Source organism: Python bivittatus, unplaced genomic scaffold (assembly GCF_059951505.1).
Source record: "Python bivittatus isolate LINGU-HERP-01145 unplaced genomic scaffold, Pbiv_v1 ctg000700_np1212, whole genome shotgun sequence".
NCBI classification, from domain to species: Eukaryota; Metazoa; Chordata; class Lepidosauria; order Squamata; family Pythonidae; genus Python; species Python bivittatus.
Window position 1 is genome coordinate 29685459 of NW_028277098.1, and position 13127 is coordinate 29698585.

At 38.2% G+C, this 13127-nt stretch overlaps 1 protein-coding gene across 2 annotated transcripts in view; it reads left to right on the top strand.

Moving 5' to 3' along the window:
- The first annotated feature begins 4306 nt into the window (after window positions 1-4306).
- The window catches only part of TTLL7 (tubulin tyrosine ligase like 7), a 74875-nt gene continuing 66054 nt past the window's right edge, over window positions 4307-13127 (top strand). For both annotated transcript variants that reach the window (XM_088153698.1, XM_088153697.1), the window contains exons 1-2: window positions 4307-4480; window positions 11480-11572. The gene's annotated coding sequence lies outside the window, so the exon portion shown is untranslated. The remainder of the gene's footprint in view (window positions 4481-11479; window positions 11573-13127) is intronic.

The window sequence follows — 13127 nt, forward strand, 5'->3', positions numbered from 1 at the left end:
CAAAAATTTGTATTTTCTTTTTGCCTATAAATCAATTGTTGCTTTGTTCCTAGCACTTCTTGTAGATCCTTACAGTGATTAATGTTAAGAGGCAGTGATTGGTCCAAGATTACCCAGCTGCTTTCTGTGCCTAAGGGAGGATTAGAACCTGGGTTTCTCTGCTCTTAGTCCAGCACCTTAACCACTACACCAAACTGACTCTCCGTGTACAGTGCACATAGCAGTACTTTGAATGTATCACAATACAAGGAATTACCCATGGTTCATAGTCAAAATAATAAAATATTGAAATGTATGTTTATATCTGATTTGAGGTAGCAGCCTACTGATATGTGGTTTCTCAACATTTGAATTAATCTTTTGGGGGAGAGGGGAGAGGACAAATAAAAAGACTTTGACTAATTTTAGTCAAGTTTTCTGGAATTGCTTTGTTCATGATACAAATTCTAGGCCTTTTTATTTTTAATTAATGTTTATATCACAAATGTTAATTTGGTGTTTAAGGGATTAGACTAGGAGTGGGGAGACTGAAATGCTAGTCCGTTCTCAGATATGGAAGCTCACTTGGTGATTTCGGGGCAGTCATTCTCTCTCAGTCCAACCTATTTTACAGGGTTATTATTGTGAGAAAAAATAAAAAGAGCTAGTGCTATGTATGGCGCCTTGAGTTCCTGAATAAAAAATGAGTTATAAATATAAAAAATAATATTATAAATACTCGTGTTTAATAAAGTACATATAAACCAGGAAATTAAAACATGTAGTCATTGTTTCCAGTAATATGTCAGAGGAAAATTCTCTATAAACTCACTAGCAGGGAGGAGGGAGTTTTCCAAAGTAAACTTTTACTTTTTGTTCCTCACATGAAGGTTTTTTTAATTGTCAGCAGCAAATCACTTTATGGAGCGTGTAGGAGTGGATAATAATGATAATAAGCATGTGTATATTAATATGATTTTTAATGACTTTGGCTCTTGAGTTACCAAGTTGTATGAATGCAGCCCATGAAGTTAATTGTACAAACCCAGAAAATGGGTAAGCAAACTCAGAGCCAGTTTGGTGTAGTGGTTAAGGCATCAGGCTAGAAACTGGGAGACTGAGTTCTAGTCCTGCCTTAGGCACAAAGCCAGCTGGGTGACCTTGGGCCAGTCACTCTCTCTCAGCCCTCGGAAGGAGGCCTGGGCAAACCACTTCCAAAAATCCTTGCCAAGAAAACTGCAGGGACTAGTCCAGGCAGTCAGATATACACACACAGACAAAGCAAAGTCAGCTACTGCCTTAAAATTGATTTCTTTTCCTCATTGTGGACATGGCTGCTTTTGCTTTTATGTTAATAGTTGATACTTTACTCTCGATAGATTATTTCCCAGAAGAAGAGAGCAGCTATGAATGGGCTGAGACTCAAGAAAAAGTTTTTTTTAATAATCGTATTGAATATAGTTTTTCCATATGTGTGTATATATGTGTATACACTAAAAAGCATGAGCCATGTCAAAATGTAGTAAATGGTACAATAAAACATACTACTGTTTGAGCACATAGGGGTATGCCATAAACCAAATGGCACTCTCAGTGGCCCCTAAACTTGCCTTAATTCAATGTTGTTTTTAAATTGTGAAAAACCAAATGTATAGAGAGAGATATAGGATGAAAAATGACTAAATGCAACTATAGGGTTACATATCAGAAGATAAAACTTTTTAACCCAGGTGGGAATCATTCTCAGTTCATTTTGTGATATTCTCACCACAGGATTATGGATCAACAAAAAGGGTAGAGCTATATGGCATCTATAAAGGAGGGCTTCATGGTCAGATTAAAAATTCACTAGAAATTTCCATTCTGAATAATTCATTAAGTACATATGGGTCCTTCTTCTTGCCGATTGCAAGAGATGGAAACTGCAGTCAGTACATTTGGGCTGGCAACCATCGTTTACTTATTTGAGAGAAAGAAAACAATAGCACGCCAGACAAAGTAAACCTACACCATACAGATAATACCTACCACAACCATTTCCATCAGATTTATGGAGCACTGTACTGTTTTCATATTAGTCAAGTTGGCTAAGCAAGATTAGACTAAATGTACCAAAACATGAAAAAAGGAGCTGTGGAATTGAAAGGTAATTGACCACTGTTTCCTCTTGTAAGAGGAGCCCTAGTTTACAACAAGCAACTATAAGGCAATATTCTGACTCCTCCTTGAAATAACATTCCAAGAACTTGGTATAAATTTCCCCTGTTAAGGTGTGAGCCAGAAAGATGTAGGATGGCTTGAATAGAATGGGGACCTATAGCCCTTGAGATATTGCAGAATGACGATGATGATGAGAATTGTATTAATAAAATCTGGAGTCACAGGCTCTAATTTTTCACTTAAAATTACACTTAAAGAGCACTACCAGACCAACATTAAGAATATAATTAATTTGAGTTATGCATATTGATGTATTAATACAGAACTGGGACTGGCACTGATTGTTCAGTGTTACATGTTTGTATAATAATTAGGAACATGCATCTTCATCATGTCTGTCAACATTTACAGGGTTTTGTGTGTGTGTGTCAATGGAGAGTCAAGACCAGACAATATGATTCCATATAGTCTAGGTTTAATTCATTGTTTAAAAATTGGATCACAACTTGGAACAAATTGAAGAAAGTCATATAATATTAATAGTTCTCTCTCTCTCTCTCCATCCATTTACCTTTAATAAAATTTTATATACACATATAAATTATATATTTAGATATTTTGCTTTGTTATCTTGATTTTTTTAGTTTGGCATAGGGGGGTTATTTTAATTTTTTAGGTAGTTTAATATAGCTTTTTACTTTTTTCTAATCTTATAAAAGATTAGGTGTTTATTGTAAACTATACAGTTTTTTTATGATAAAATAGTATAACATTAAATTGCTACTTAGTTTTATATAAATTAGTCTTTTAGAATAAATGTTAATTGTATTTTATTAAAGTTTAAATACAAAATAAAAACCACATATAGTATTTTTCTGCTTATATATATTTGTGCCTTTGAGTCAGTCTTGACTCCTGGTGGCTGCCAATAAAAGTCCCTGCAGTTTTCTTGGCAAGATTTTCAGAAGTGGTTTGCCATTGCCTCCTTTCTAGGGCTGAGAGAGGATGACTGGCCCACGGTCACCCAGCTGGCTTCATGCCTGAAGAGGGACTAGAACTCAGAGTTTTCCGGTTTCTAATCCAGTGCCTTAACCACTACACCAAACTGGCTCTCTTAATATTTAAGAAATATTACACCAAACTGGCTCTCTTAATATTTAGAAAACATATTTTTAATAAGAGTTTCATTTTAATAGCATAAGCTGGTGATTTGGGAAAAATTACCGGTACCAAATGTTTGACTTCATGTTATACCACAGGAAACATTACAGGGCACAGATCAATTTAACTGAGAGTGTGCTCTTATGCATGTGCCTTCTCCCCCCCCCGGTAGAAAATCCAAAACGTGAATGTACAGGAATAGGACAAAGAAATCTGACCTCTCCTGCACTTTTCCTCTTGACTGATTTTGTTTTTACATTTACGCCCTCCTTATTAAAAGTAAAGGATCTATAAAGAGACAGGGAATATGTTATTCACAATATAGATGGCATATGCTTGCCTAATTTATCAGCGCCCGGTCCTTGGGTATAACTTTCCACCGACGACAAGTGAATCTAATCTAGATGGCGAGGAAGAAAGGGACGTCGTCCTTCGAATAGGAGCGCGCGTGATTACGTAGACGAGAGGAGGTGTGAAACAGGTTAGAGCAGCAATCTCTCTGCTTGGGCGTCAGTGCTATTGAAATCGGTGGGATTTAATCACGACTTAATCCGCCTGGGGGTCAGGTACCACGAGTGGGTAAAATACAGACGGGGTTACCCCAACGGCAACTTTCACCGAGGCGGTTCAGCCTCTCACCTCTGGAAACAGACCTCCCCGCTTATCGCACGCGATCTAGTTGCATTGTCCCCTGCGAAAGCCGCTCGAGGGAGCCGAGGCGAGGCGGGGCTTCCCATTTTCCCAACAGAAGAGGGGGACGCAGTAAGAAGCGTAGCCTCTTCCCTTAGGCCGTTCTTGCCGGCCATGGCACGGCACGCGAGTCCACGGGCAAACCCCTCCTCTGCCGTTCCCGCACAGAGCACGTGAAAGCCCAAAGCCGCTTTTATTGTAACTGCTTTCGTCGATCAGTCAGCTTGCCTCCCCCTCTCAGACTAAGAGTGGATTGCTCCGGCCTCTCAGCTCTGCTGCAGCGTCCTCCTGTACAGTATTTCGGCGTCTCCTGGCGGGCTGTAGGGCGGAAGGTGCAGCTGTGGAAGGGCGGCTTGGAAGGCGATCCGCGGAGGAGGGTCGTTCCCTGGACTGGGCTGTTGACATCCTGTAGCTGAGAGGAGCCTGCTGGAGCATCACGACCCTGAGGGAGCCACAGCCTTGGATGGGGGGCGGTACTTGCTGCTTGCAGGTAAATTTCTGAGCGTGATCTTCCCCACCCTCTTGAATCCAAGCTTGGGGGCAGCTTCCCCACCCTATTCTGCAATAAAGCAGAGAGATGCTTTGACAGCTTTCTTGCTTAACCAACAAAAAAAAAAGGAGGTGGCAGGGGTAAAATTGATGCTGCACCGCTGGGAGGGAGGGTGTCGCGTGAAGCTGAGAGGATGGTGGCGGCGGCTGCTAGTGATTCAGCATCGTTCCTTGCAAAGCAGGAGGGCAAAGAGAAGGAGATGAAGAAGTGAAGAGGCCTTCTTTTCGGTTGCCCATGCCAATGGCGATCTCAAGACTTTCAGTGAAGGGATAGACCTTCATCTCAGAGGCAGTGGTCTCTTCTGGCATTTTGCGGAGGAAGGTCTTCATGAGATTTCCTTCTCCAGCTGCTCTTAGGTCTGACCTCTGCTTTTGTTTTGTACTTTCAAGGGCTTTCAGTTCCAACTCATCGCCAAGACAATGCTGGAATAATGCATAAACAAGTATTCAAATGAAATGAAAAGGAGAGCATTATCTTGGAACAGTCCCTGTCATTCAAAAGTCATTTGACACCAAATGACAAGAATGGGAGCCCACACGAAGCATAAAAACTACAGTAATACATTTAGGCCTGGATATGGTAATGGGATTAATGAACTCATTTTGATTCTGGAATCTGAGAGAGAGGGTATCAGATCAACATGAAGGAAAACTAGAGGCATTTAGCTTCAGTGCAGTAGTTTAGTATATAAAATGTAATGCTTCATTCTGACAGGGGCACCTGTGTAATAAACCGTTGATAGAAAATGTTTATGTGTACAAGAAATTACTTGGTGAGACAGATAGCATTCATTGTATGTTTTCCCTTCTTCTGCTTGGTAGATAAATCATATGCAAAACTCACAGACATGATGCAGGATAAATACATGCCCCAAAGGCGCTGACTTGAAAGAATAAAAAGAATAATATATAAAAGGCTGTCTTTTGTTGAGAAGAAGCTTTCTCTGTATATAGAATATAAGACCAACTCATCTTAAAGATAATTCTTGTAAGAGTTAGAATCATAGAGCTGGAAGGGGCCCATCCACTCCAATGCCCTGCTCAGGACAGGAAGCCAAATTAAAGCTAGATGGCTGTGTCAAGCCTCCACTTGATCACATCTACTAAAGGGGAGTCCATTACCTCTCTGAGTAATTTGTTCCAATATCAAACTGCTGTTATTGTTAGAAACTTTTTGCTAACATTCAGTCAGAATCTACTTTCTTGTAACATGTCTATTTTTCTGTGTCCTGCATTCAAGGACAAGAGAAAGCAGATCTTGACTTCCTTAATGTCCTTTCAGTGCTTGAAGACTACTATTGTATCCTTCCTTGGTTACAACTAGATAATAGATGTGAAATGCTGTGCAAATGTGAAGTATATTAGTCAATTACTAGATGTATAAAGCTGTGCAGATAAAGAAGTTGTTAAAATGTCCTCCATTTCTGAGTCCTTCTTTAGTGTATTGAAGCAAGTAAAATAATTCTTTAGAGGACAAATGGGTTTGTTATCAGCAAGTGACTTCTACATTGTGAGTGGAGGTGGTGTCAGCTGATTTTGTAGCAGAATGTTATTTTAAGAGGTGGGAAATTTAGGGCAGAGATGTGCTATTTTAAAAGCACTGTGAAATAAAGTTATTTTCAGAAGGCTGTATAGAGCATTTAATTAATTAATTAATTAATTTTTTATTTATTTATTCATATTGCAAATTTAGTCACCGTGCATCCCACTCAATGAGTGACATTTTAGGGAAAATGTACTAGATTAAATTCAGTATTTAAAGAAAGAAAATATTAATGCCCTTTTTTTTCTTTTTGCTCAGAAACTGTTGCTTTAGAGCCTGTATTCAGCTTCATAGGCAAAGAAGAAGATAATCTTTATTTTCCGACATTCACTGTATAGTCCTTACTTTGGGACTCCATTTATAATACGGCTACCAGATCTGGACTGTCAAAATCTGCATCTCCTTGCTGCCAGTTAGGGATTGTATGGATTTTTGCAGCCCAGATCTATTAATCCTAGTTCATAGTCTTGAAACATGCTGAATTCAAATAAAGATGTACTTTGAAAAGACAAAAGAACTGCTTGGTTGTTCTTTAGTCTATATAGTGTGTAATTTTTGAAGTATTTTTCAGTTTCGTTTATCCTTACAATAGCTATGAACAGAAGATAAAAACAAAGATACAAGAAACAAGGCTAATTGTGATTTTGTGAACAAATATTGTGGCAGACTGGGCTGAAGTTGATTCCATGTCTTCCAAGTCATCTTTCCCCTGATATTTCTTCTCTCCTTGGCCATAATTTGTCTTTAAAGCATATACTGGGGCAGAGATAGAGAATATCTAACCTCCCAAATGTTTCTGAAACCCAGCAGCCCCAGTGTGCATAGCTAGTGGTAGGATGTACTGCCAATTGCCAGCAATATCTGAAGATACACAGGTTTATCATCTCTGTGTAGTACATAGGTTGAAATATTTGATGTAGTCTGATCTAAGATCTTGTGAATACTGATTTTTATTGAATTATTTTGTCTTTGTGATGGATATGATTTTTCTGTTGCACATGCCTCCTTCACTTCCTAGGATCTTACCCTTTGTGCTGAAAAGAGAAAATACCTTGCTTTGAATTTTCCATCTAAGGAGTAGCATTCTTTCAAATAACTGCTCAATATACAAAAGACTTGTGGGAAGAAAGTGCCCTATATCTACAGTTCCAGCTGTACAACTAAATCAAACTATACTCACTTGAAACAATTATGTATTCTTGTTTTTCTCTAGCCTGGATATTCAGTTATCTATTTTCTCATCCCCTTTCTTTGTTGTTCTCGTGTACGCTTGTATTGGATTGTAAGCCCTTGAGACAGGAGTCTCGTTTTTTTTTATAAAACATCATGTACATAATAGGTATCTTCCTCCAATTAGAAAATGGCATGGGCCCCTCAGGGGAGATAGCAAGAAAAGGCACTCAGTTGAAAATAGCTGAGAAAACCTCCACAGTGTGCCAAATCCAGGTGTAATGTTTTAAGTCCACCGCTTTTCAGTTGAAGACTTTCTCAGAAGCTGAATCATTTTATTTTCCATTACAAAATAGATTTGAAACAAAAGGCTCCTTTTCTGTTTAAGCCTGTCTGTTCTTCCTTGTTCCATGTTCTGGGATTACTCTGATGGTACATTTGACTTTTCCTTCTTAAGAAACTTCTTAAAGATGTGAGGGAAGCGATGCTACTCCTGTGTCTGTGGTCCCCCCCCCCCATTTCAATTGCTAATTGATTTTGATGCTTAAATAAGAAAAAAGAAGTCCATATAATTGATTATCTATAATAGAATCAGATTCTGGGATGAATCTATCCTTACAATGGTGTGATTTTGTGAGAGCATCTTGTTGGCGTACTGTAGATCTATGTCATTCCTACTGTCTTTTTAACTGTTAATTGCTGATCATGAAATGAACTGAAGTTACCAATGTGATCCATTTTTTTTTTTTACTTACTGTACTTGTCAGGTGTATCCAGACATGGCTTTTATCATGCAATTATCCTTGAAGCAGTAGAGGGTTAATAGAGGGAAGCATCTAGATACTCTTCTATTTGCAAACTTATGCATTTCCCCTGAAATCCTAACATTTGCTTATTGAAACTTCGTTAAAAAGGTAAAGATGGAATAGCTCCACAATGTTTCTTGGACAATAGTGGTAGGAGCCCTCCATCTGGTGGTAGTCTTTGTCCAAGGTTGTTTTCTTCATTTTCATTCTATAGCATCTTTCTGAAGTTCAGCAATTTCAGCAAAGCAACAGTGATGTCTGCAAAGCTTGCTGTAGACCTGGAAATGGATTTCAGGATAGTTAGTAGATGTCCTAAAATTCTGTTTAATATAATTTAGCCTCTGTCACTTCTCTCTGTTCATGTGGCTTTCAACACCAATTATCTTCAGAATGAGTATATGGTCTATTAGGGGTTGGGGAAACTGTGACTAAAATTTGCTGTAGTAAAAATGTTCATGTTAGTGATGCTCTGAACTAACTTACAACTAAGATGCTTTGGAAAGAGAATGAATGAAATATTCTCTTTCCAAAGCATCTTAGTTGCAAACAGAATAGAACAGCACCATAAACTAATGAAGAATGGAGATTAAGATTTAGTCATATATTTTTAAAAAGCAAATAGTGTTGATGCTCTTTCCAGAGACATGTATTATGATAAACACAGTCATAGAAGGAAACAATAGTCTCTTCCTGAAATATGTCATGACAAAGATAATTATTGTAGTAAAGTGTACTTAACTAAATGCTGGGATTATGGGAAATGTCTAAACAAGCTTTTTAATGGGTTCTTTACTGTAACATATGAATCAGGATTGTAGGCTTCTCAGAAATATAACACAACTTTTGAGCTGGTTTGCAGCAAAAGGAATATGCTATAATTCCTAGTTTACACATTACACTAACAAACCACAGAACATCCATGGTTTCTTTAGTCATTTCTGCTGGCATCAATTGAGCAGCGTAATTATTGGTGTCCTACTCATTATCAGCAGGTCACAATTCTTGATACTTCTGGAAAATGTAATCTTCACTGTCAACTCTTTCATCCTGTATCACTAGAGGACAGTAACACAATTCCAGTCACTTGAAACCTTCCCCATTGTGCTTCATCTGTAGAGGAATTTTCATCATATAGTTTAGATTCTTAGTAGTTATAATTTCTGTGTGACATGACCATATTCTGTTTTTTACTTTGTGCAGAACAACCTTTCTGAATCTAAGACGAGTCTTAGAAGCTATAGCAGTGTTTTTCAAACTTGGCAATTTAAGAGATGTGGACTTCAACTCCCAGAATTCCCCAGCCAGCATCCTGAGGGCCACACATCTTAAAGTTGCCAAGTTTGAAAAACACTGAGCTATAGTATCTAATCCTTATGATCCCACAACTGGCTTAGCTCTATTTTTTAATTCATTTATTTATGTTGAATCTCCTGCTTTTTTGGTCCAGAAGGTATTCAAGATGGCTTTTCTTTCTCTGTATTCATCTTATAATCAGAAATCTCTTTAGCATCTGTAGTTGAGCATTGCAGGTGTATCTGTTTTGTTATTAAGTAATGTAGGATCCTTGTATATTTTGGCCAGAAGGTGATTTCTGATAGGAACTTTTTAATGATGAAGCAGTTATTTCATCTGTTATTTTTTATAAATACACATAAATTTCCCATCCTCTTAATTATATTTACAACCAAATTTATTTACTGTTACTTATTTGTTCCGTGAATTTGAAGTACATTTATGAGAGACAGTTGAATACCTACTGACTTTACCATTACTTTTCCCAAATGTAAACTTGACTAATAATCTTGGCATCAGGTGCATCTCCAAGTACATCTTCTAGAAATCCCTAATCTATAGATGCAATATGGATGGGAATGGTATGGTTTCTAATGGAAGAACAGAACAAAGAGAACCTCAATTTCTCTAGAACTCAATTCATGCAGCCACAGTGGTGTTCCAGAAAAAAATGTGGCAGCTGATTTCATAATTATTGAATTAATAATCTCCAACATCTGGTTTGGTTTCACCCCTATTAGGTTTTGGTTTATAATCTGTTTCCAAGGACAAAGAAAGGTTGCTTGTCAGTAGTTATGTACTTTTGTTGTTGATGTTACTTGATCAACATGACTAGAACAAATGAGCCAAACCACAATAATTACATCTTTTGTACAATCTGTTAATGGTAATTAAAAACATGCAAGCCTTTGTTGAAAGAACCAGGACAACATTCTAAGACTTAGTAAACTGGCTTATATTGAATATGAAGGCATGGTAATTACCAGCCATTATTTTAGAAGCATATATGAAAAATGTGTTTTATTGAAGTCTCTACCCAGTTGATCCTGATACTGGGTGTGCCCCAGGACTTTCTTTTGGATCTCTGATGGTTGAAGGGACCATAACTCAGAGATCAAATAATTTTGCTGATCTAGTAATCTCATGCAGTGCAACTCTGCTTCCATTTTCTGGTCTTGTTTATCTGTAACTGCTTATGCATGGGGAAAGGAGAGTATAGCGGCCCAAAGATTGTGTTTCAAAGTACTATATTTATTATATAAATGGACTCTTGTTCCTTTTTTGCCCACTACTAGTGATAAAATCTCATGTCCAAAAAGTTTTTGCCTGACGGCAGATAAATTGACTCAGGCAAGTTCTGCAAACTTTTATTGATCAACAGCTTAGTTATGTGAATATCAATCAACTCAGTTAGATGAATATTAATCAACGATTCAGTTATATGAATATAGCACAGATATATCATCTAGAATGCATTTGAAGCTATTCTTGCTGTGAATATAGAACTCACTATCAGGCAAAATCTTTTTGGCAGGTAAAAAAGGAACAAGAGCCTAAACTGGTTTAGGCATAACAGAAAACCATTGTATATTTGTAACCTCTGAATCTGACTCTGTTAATAAATATGATTTGCTTGGGGTCTGTGAAATCATAGACTGACCTGACTTGGAATGTATGCATTTATTAAAGCATTTACACCTTGCTTTTATGTAAAAAAAGTGGTTTACAGTAGAATCCCTGCTCTCAGGCATATACTCTACAAGATATAACCCTGTAGATGACCTTGACAGAAATATGCAAGAAACATTACCTAGGCAAAGGGGGCTGAAACATTCTTTAAGCCCTGGGAAACAAGAAATATTCAGAAATGGCTCAGGCAGACGTCTCTCTGATTCACTGGGTTATAAGAATGGTGGAGGTATAGCATAGTCAGACTTGTAAGGTTCTGTTATTATAGATAATCTCAATAAAGTGTCATTCTAGTCTTTCTGTGAAGTTGATTACCTGGTCTGGTCTACTTGGTGGGGCTGAAAAACACAGAAGAAAAAGAAGAAAATAATATATGGGCACCAGTTGTGATGAACTCCCCCACTCCCAGTGTATTTAGTTGTATTACTCTTTCTTACAGGATAGCTGGCTCTGATGGGCTTGGTAAGAACAGAAGAAGGGCACTTCTTCACCTGCTGCTGCTGCTTCTCTTCCTCATAGGGCACTTGGTCCTGTAAGTAAATGAAGATATGCCTTGTGACCCAGTTCCCCATCCTTTTGACCACTCCTTTCTGTCTTCATCTCATTTGAACCTCAGCCAATAATGCCTGTGCTAATTAGTATCCAGCTATCTCCAAACTGGGGAAGTATGGTAATTGCTGACAACTGGTGCCTAATGGGACTGAGGAGGCAGAGGGCAGGGTGACAAATTGTAGGTGCAGCCAGGAAGATGGTGGGAGAGACAAATACTTTTCATTTTTATGTCTATCCTTCTCTCTTGCAAAGCTTGAAGGATGCTTAAGCCATGCATTTTAATAACTTTATTTTCTAATTAAACATAAGAATTATGTCTTTTCTTGGTTCAGAAGGCATACCTCCCCCCATCCCCTCATTTTCACTGGAATTCTCCAGTTACTTTTCTTGTTCATTTGATGTATAGGAAGATGGCTTCTTGTTTCTTTTGTCTGGCCAAAAGTTCAATTATTCCACAACTAAAGTCTGGAATTTCCCTAGTCATTGATTTTACAATGCATTGCCAAGGCACTGAGCCCATGCTCTGGCATGGTGTTCCACAAGAAATTCTCAATCTGTTTTAGAGCTGAGAATGCCTGTTCTGCTCCACCGATGATATTCTTTGGTAGTATTATGCTTAGCAATAGCAAGGCATCTAAACTGTCTTCAGATCACTCCCCAGGATCATGCAAAAGAGAGTAAACACCTCTTTGCAAGTGTGGAACCTGGCCTGTTAACACAAAAAAAGAAAGCCCTGTTTTTCATCTTTGATGCTGGAGAAATGGGTAGCCTTCCACTACTTCACTGAGGTCATGTTAGATTGTTTGAAACAATATAAAGGGGATACCAAGCCATTACCAAGCCAGTTGGTGCAGTCCCAAGGGACTCTCATGGCCCCCACTTTTGGTCCCAGCAGCTGTCATTTCATTCCCAAGAAACCTTCTTGCTACTTTGGTGGCAATTAGAGTTTGTCCTTGTGCCCTGGTCATGTGCTTCATTTGCTCTATGGCAGTATTTTTCAACCTGAGCAACTTTAAGATATGTGGACTTCAATTCCCAGAATTCCCTAGCCAGCATGGGGGCTGGGGAATTCTGGGAGTTGAAGTCCACACATCTTAAAGTTGCTCAGGTTGAGAAACACTTGTCTATGGGATTCATCCCCTTCCAGCAGTAACTGCAACAGAGCGTGTGTCTGTCTCTCTCTCTGAAAAAAGTACAGATGACAGTCACAACTGGGTGATCAAAGCTCTGCCCTTTTTAGGTGGGGTACACTGTGTGGTCAAGGCCACCATTTTGACTTTTTTTACAAGCCTAATTAGAGGCAGAAAATAAAGTTTTTCAGAGACATACAGGATATAACTACTGTAAGACTAGTCTCTGTCTGAGGGAAGCAAACATTTTGGGACATTGCCCTCCCAACTTATTTTTTCCTTCAAATTTTTCAAACATATATGAAATAAAAAATGAACAAATAATGAACAACTCCCCACACGTGAAGAAAAAAGGAAAACAACAACACAACAAATAAAAACATAGAAAAAACAAAAAAACCCTGT